Source organism: Sus scrofa, chromosome X (assembly GCF_000003025.6).
Source record: "Sus scrofa isolate TJ Tabasco breed Duroc chromosome X, Sscrofa11.1, whole genome shotgun sequence".
Taxonomy (NCBI): Eukaryota; Metazoa; Chordata; class Mammalia; order Artiodactyla; family Suidae; genus Sus; species Sus scrofa.
In genome coordinates, this window is record NC_010461.5 from 83,220,171 (window position 1) to 83,227,077 (window position 6,907).

The window sequence follows — 6,907 nt, forward strand, 5'->3', positions numbered from 1 at the left end:
AGTATGCCTGGGATCAAGGGACTCTCCCCACTGACCATATTGATTAACCTACAGTAGGCATTCTCAGCTGGCCACCTCTGTGTTCTACGTGAAACTGTATGGAAGGTTTTGTTAGTGTATGTGTGATTAAGTGCATTTGGGGGCAGGGTACAGTAGAAGTCATTGACCTCATCAGTTTCTCAAGGGATCTGGGATCCCTGCTCTAGATATTAAGAATCAATATGGTAGCTTACAGAGTCTGTTATATAAAGTAGTCCAGACTAGAAATATTTTGGGTTTTTTTTCTGGTAATAAAGGTAAAATATAAACATGATGGTTAAAAATAGTCTAACCAATAAGGAAATATATAAAGTATACAGGGAAAGTGGCTACTAGCAATTTCCAACTTTCTTTTTATGCACATATTAGTAAGTGCATTTGTGCTTATTAATCAAGTTCCAAATTGAACAACAATCAACAAATAATAAGCATTTGGGATTAGTATTGTAATTGCAGTAAATCTGCAGATTAATTTGAGGCACATTAGCATCTTAAAATTGAGACTTCCCCTCTAGGAATGTGATGTGTCTCCATTTTTCTCAGATCTATTTTTATGTTTGATAATCAAATGTTATAAGTTTCTTCACCTAAGTAATTCCTATTACTTGTTAGATTTTTTTCCTAGTTATTTTATCGTTCCTGTGGCTGAAATGCTATTCCTTTCTGCAACTACAATTTCTTTTTCTTTTTTTTTTTTTTTGGCTTTTTGCCTTTTCTAGGGCTGCTCCCACGGCATATGGAGGTTCCCAGGCTAGGGGTCGAATCGCAGATGTAGCCACTGGCCTACACCAGAGCTACAGCAACGTGGGATCTGAGCCGCGTCTGCGACCTACGCCACAGCTCACGGCAACGCCGGATCCCTAACCCACTGAGCAAGGCCAGAGACAGAACCCGCAACCTCATGGTTCCTAGTCGGATTCGTTAACCACTGCACCACGATGGGAACTCCTGCAACTACAATTTCTGATAGGTAAGCTTCTGCTTAAGGAAAATGTTCTACTACTATATATTTATTTATGTATTTATTATATATTCACATATTATTATATGACAATTTTATTAGTCTAATAGTTTTCAAGTGACACCTTTGGTTTTTTGAGCTATGTATACTTAACCATCTTTAAATGAAGATATTTTACATTTCTTCCTTTCCAATATTTATAACATTTTTGTCCTTTCTTTTTCTGCATGTGCTGTACTGACTAGACCTTCCACAACTATGTTGACTAATGGTGCTGCTTGAGAGCCTCCTGATCTTGTTCTGGAAGAAAATGGGAATACCTGTTATGTCTCAACATTTAATGTAACTTTTTTTTTTTTTTTGGTCTTTTTGCCATTTTCTTGGGCCGCTCCCACGGCATACGGAGGTTCCCAGGCTAGGGGTCGAATCGCAGCTGTAGCCGCTGGCCTACACCAGAGCCACAGCAACGCGGGATCTGAGCCGCGTCTGCGACCTACGCCACAGTTCATGGCAATGCCAGATCCTTAACCCACTGAGCAAGGCCAGGGATCGAACCCGAAACCTCATGGTTCCTAGTTGGATTCATTAACCACTAAGCCAGGACGGGAACTCCAGACATTTAATGTAACTTTTGCTGTTTCTAATATTGTATCCTTTTTCAAGGTTAGTTTTACTTATGTTTACCAGTGCCACACAAAAAGTAGTAGAAAGAATTAATATCAGTGAGTAGATGTAAGTCACATATTCTGTGGTCTTGGTAGCCCATAGGAGTGAGGAATCTCCTAGGTCAGAACCTCTGGTATAGTCTTCATCAGACTAAGGATATTTTCTTTTATACTTAATTTAATTTAACAAAGAATAATTCATTAAATTATATATACAATTCTTTAAATTATGTATGTATAATACATATATATAAAATTTTGCTTTACTGCATAAACAAAATTTCCACCTATTCCTATTTTACTCATAGTTGTGTTTTTTTTAAATTTAGGGCTGACTGATTCAGTTTATCAAATGCTTTGTAAGATTTATTGTCTCCTTCAGTTTGCTGTTGCAGTTAATGATGTAGATAAACCTGTCTCCCTGTCATTCTAGTCTCTCTATAATTTATTCTTAATGCATCCCTCAAGTTCAAACTCTCCATCCACTTCCCCTTGTTTAGAGTAAGTGCAAAATGTCCTTACTACAACTGACAAGGCCCTACTCTCTTCACACCTTATTACACGATGTAAGATAATATGAGAAAAAGAGTGTGTGTGTGTGTGTGTGTGTATGCATATGACTGGGTCACTTCACACATATGTATGCATATATATACACTCATATATATATATATATATATATATATGCTGTACAGCAGAAATTGGGGCAACATTGTAAATCAACTATACTTTTTTAAAAAAAATTTAAAAACCCCTAAAAAATGGAAAAAACAAGCAGAACCTTATTACCTTTCTGCTTTGTCTTCTACTGCTTTCTCTCCAGGTCAGCGATCCTGGCCTCCTTGATGTTTCTGGAACATTCTGGGCTTGTTACCTTCACAGAGCCTTTATATTTACTTGTCCTCTTGCCTGGAATATTCTTTCCCCATATATCACCACACTTAGATCCCTCACTGATTTCAGGTCTTTACTCAAATGTCACCTTTCTAGTGATTCCTTCTCTGGCCACTCTATCTGAAAGTTTAACCCATCTTGACTTTTCATATCTCCTTTTCCTGCTTTTAATTTTTTTATTATGTGTCACTACAATATACTATTCATATTGTTTATTTACCTTGTTTATCGTTTTTCTCTCTCACTGCAGTGTAAGGGCCACACAATACAGCAGGTGCTCAGTAGATATGTTGAATAAATGAATAAATAAAGGAATGGCTTTCAGACATTGCCTTTGCAACAACTTTCTTGTAGTCCAGAAATAAAGCCTAGTTGGTTATGCTATATTAACAGATTTTTAAACTCTCAGATAAATGATTAGCTAAATCAGGGTCTTGTCATGTGACAAGATGTAAAAGACATAAAGACTGCTTTGAGTGGCATGTATAAAATTCATTATGTAGAGAGAATGATCATATGAAACCTGCCTTTAAAAAATAATCTTTTTTTCTTAAATAAAAATAGTTCTACCATATTTTCTGATAATAAAAATAACACACATTTGGGTAAATGAAAAAAAGAAAGAGAATTGTGCTAATGAGAAAATTTTTAAAAATCCACCCCCACTCTCTGCTTCCCTTCCTGACACCCCTTGCTCCATCCCTATTTCCTGGTATTTTCAGAACTGAAGAGGTGAAAATTAGTGATTCCAAAGAAAAAAGGTGGAGGGAGCAGAGAAAAAGAGGGGACCATTCCCCAGGGAAGTAGTAAAATTGGCCAGTAGCCCAGGAGAAAATGCGGTCCCTTTCAACGATTGTTTATGATACATGTCTCTTTGTAAACAAAGAGGACACATCTGTTGGGTGTGCAATGACTAAAAAGAGCCACAGTGTCTTGTGGGGTGGAGGTGGTGCTGGGGGATGGGAGGGGGGCGGGTCATCCTCTGCTTTGCTAATAATAGGAGGGGAAATTTGGGACCCGAACTCACCAGTGACGTCGCCTCACGTGACCAGGAGCTGGTGTGTTGAAGCCTCGGTCCAGATAGCGGTTCTTGCTCAGGTAACCAGCTCCGGATTGCCTTGGAGTGGCGTGACTGTGGGCAAAGAAGAAGGAGGACGAAGAGGAAACCCTTACCGATTCCTGTCGGTCACGGTGAGGGTGGGTGTTGGTTGGAGACTACTGGAGTGAGGGTGGGGGGTACGATTTGATTTTCGAGTTTGGAGGCGCTTCTCTGTTCCCCCACGGGTGAGACACCCGAACCCAGCCTCTTTTTCTTGTCCTGCTTTGTAAAAGGAAGACGAAATGGTTGGCGTTGGTGCCTAGAGCGGGAGGAGGTGGGGGTAGGGGAGGAATCGGTTATCAGGGAGCGGAGCGATGGGGGACTGTGAGGTGAGAGACAGGCCTGCTCACCTGAACCTACAGGGGAGGGTCCAGGTTTGAACCCTTTTTTGGGTGTTGATGCGTTCGCGGCATTCACCAGAACCCTGAGTCCCCACTGTGTCCTGTTTGTTCCGGTCTGGTTCTGGCTTTGGTTTGTCCCTGTCTGCCGGGCCATCGATCAGAGGTGGGTTGATGATGCAAAAGAAAAAGAAGCTCAAAGCCTCATTTCCTTCTTTCTTCTCCCACCCCCTACACCCCCGCCCCTTAGATACAGCTTGCAGTTTCAGACTCCGCATCTGACCGGTTCTCACTAGCCTTTGAGAGAAAGGAGACCCCTGAGATACTCGCTTCTGCTGCGACATGGGCCGTGCTCAGAATTTGGGCTTGATGGCTACGGGCCTGGTGGTCGGGGCTGGCTCCTGGTACTACATATACCGACTGACGTTTGGTGGAGAGCAGAACAAGAAGAGACCAGCTGATTCGAAAGACATTAATCCTGCCTACAAAAAGTTTAGAAAATACAGGAAACTGTAAGGAAGAAAATAAGAAATAAACCACAGATAATTAACTAAGCCTTGTCTTTCTATCTGTGCAAGAATGTGGATGTGTGTATTTAACATTATTGCAATTATGCTGGGTATGATCCGGAATTATTTTTTTCAGGTTACATTGCAGGGGTATGCCTTTTGTTAGTAAACAAAAGTGCTTCATAAATCAGTCTTTTAACATGTTATTTCATTAACATAATAATCATAATCTTCTTTTGCTGGTCTTTCAGATGGGAAAGAAATATTACATGCTTTATTTTCTAAAAAATAACTGTAGGGGAAGTCTACATAGACTTTTTTTGGGGGGAGGGCTGCACCGTGGCATATGGAAGTTTCCAGGCTGGGGGTCGAATCAGAGCTGCAGCTGCTGGCCTACACCACAGATCACATACACCACAGCTCACAGCAATGCTGGATCCCCAACCCACTGATGAAGGCCAGGGATCGAACCCACATTCTCATGGATACTAGTAGGATTCATTTCCACTGTGCTGCAATGGGAACTCCATACATAGACTTATGAGAGGATGTCTTTCCACACCAGTTATAGCTGTGATACACATCATTCCAGTCTCCAGAAGGACCAGTTAGGTAGTTTTTGTGCCATGCTTGGCAAAGAGGGCATAGGAATTTGGTGAGGCTGGGAGCCTCCTGGATAGTATCCAGCCTTCCAGGTACATCATGTGGCCAGTAGCCTCGGGTTCCTACTCTTTCTTTTGGGTTGTCAGAGATCAGGCAAATAGTCTCATCTGCTCAAAGGGCTCAGAGAACTCTCCCTTTTTCCCTCCCATGGGAGAGGGGATTTCTTTTTAGTGTGAGAGAAATTCCTCACTCCCTGAACATTCTTCACCTTGGATTTGGGGGAAATAAAATCTGGGAAGTCCTGCCACACACTTTCTCTGAGGCAAAAAAGTAGAGAATTGATTGGACTGAGAAAGGGAAAGCAGAGACCCCAGATGGCCAAAGAGATGAAAAAAATCGATAGTCCTGTGTCTAAAGTAGTATTCCCTAGAAGCAGAACCATGGGGATTCTTCTGAAAGTGGTTTATTGGGGGCGTGTCCTCAGATGAAATATGTACGGAGGTGAGGGGAGCAGGATAGGACAGGGGAGAAACTAGGCATAGATGTAGTTCAGCTGAAGTGTAGCCTCAGCCTGAGTTCCAGGGCAGCTCTGGGATGTGAAGGACATTAGAGAAGAGATCCATCTTGAGACAAAGGAGACAGGCTTTGGATCCACTGACTGAAAGCCTTGGCATATGGCTGAGTTGGTGTGAGAGAGAAGGGGTTTTAGCTCCGAGGTATCCTCTGAGAAGAGTGAGACTATGAATCTTTAGCAACTAATGTTCATAGCAGCTAGAGGGATGGATGTACTAGCCCAGTAAGTGAAATCTGGACAGAGCATCAATAGTGCCTACTACCTGTAGTATAACTAGCCAATCTGCATTCTTGCAATGAAATGTGCTTCCTCTCCATGTGATCCTCCCTTTAGGAAGGCTTAACTTCAGCTAACAATGCTGTGGAGTTATTTCATGAGTGCAGTCTATCAGGAAATGCCCACTTTCCCATAAACAAAACAAAAAGAGGAGAGTGTGCATACTTCTCTAATCTCCTAGTGGTTGTCTCAGAAACACTCTCCCTCAGAGGATAATTTTCTCTCTGCAACCTGAATAAGAATCAAAGCCCCTCCTTCAACATACAGATTTTGAAGGGACACCTTGTAGCACATAAAAATGTGTTCTGCCTATGAGATTGGAGGCAAGTACAAAGGTTGAGGGATGTTTAGATATAGGATTGTGGTTCTGGCTTTGACAGGTGTTAAATTGACTGCCATACAACTCTCCCAAATTCTTGAGACTAGTGGATAAGTTGCTAGAGGAAGCCAGGTGTTGTTCACCTAGGCAGTCCAAGATGATGCACTCAGAGGTCAAGTGTCAAGGCAAAGGGACCTTGCTAGCCTGACAAATAGGCTGCCCATTAATTTAACTTCCATGTGGTAGCCCTGGGCTCTTGGGGATAGAAGGTACTTTGGAGGAATTTAAACTTTGAGCCCTCATCTTAGTAATATGAAAGACATATCAGCTTTATTTATTTTTTGTGGTTCTCTTACTCTTTGAGTGTTGTCAAAATGTGGGAGCCTGAGTATCAGAAAGGCAGGCCCATTCACATAGTCTTCTGAGACACACACTGTTTCAGATTGCAAACTCATTTCAGGTTTGAAAGCTCTGGTGCTTCTGCTCTACCACAGAGGAACAGAAATGTTTGTCAAAGCTGGAGTTAAGCCTTTTGTCATGGCTGTCCTATCTGAGATTCACCACATCATTAAAGCACTCTTGGGGCAGGGCACAGGAATCCTCTTATTCAGGAGTCCCTCATTTCTTTAT

The 6,907-nt window shown here is 41.8% G+C and overlaps 1 long non-coding RNA gene across 2 annotated transcripts; it reads left to right on the forward strand.

The window, feature by feature from the left end:
- On the forward strand, nucleotides 3,262-4,550 carry LOC100522115. Of its 2 annotated transcripts, none has more exons than XR_002340869.1 (2): nucleotides 3,262-3,756; nucleotides 4,247-4,550. It is a non-coding gene; the product is annotated as an uncharacterized LOC100522115 (long non-coding RNA). The 2 variants fall into 2 exon arrangements; XR_299664.3 differs by having other exon boundaries at nucleotides 3,298-3,750.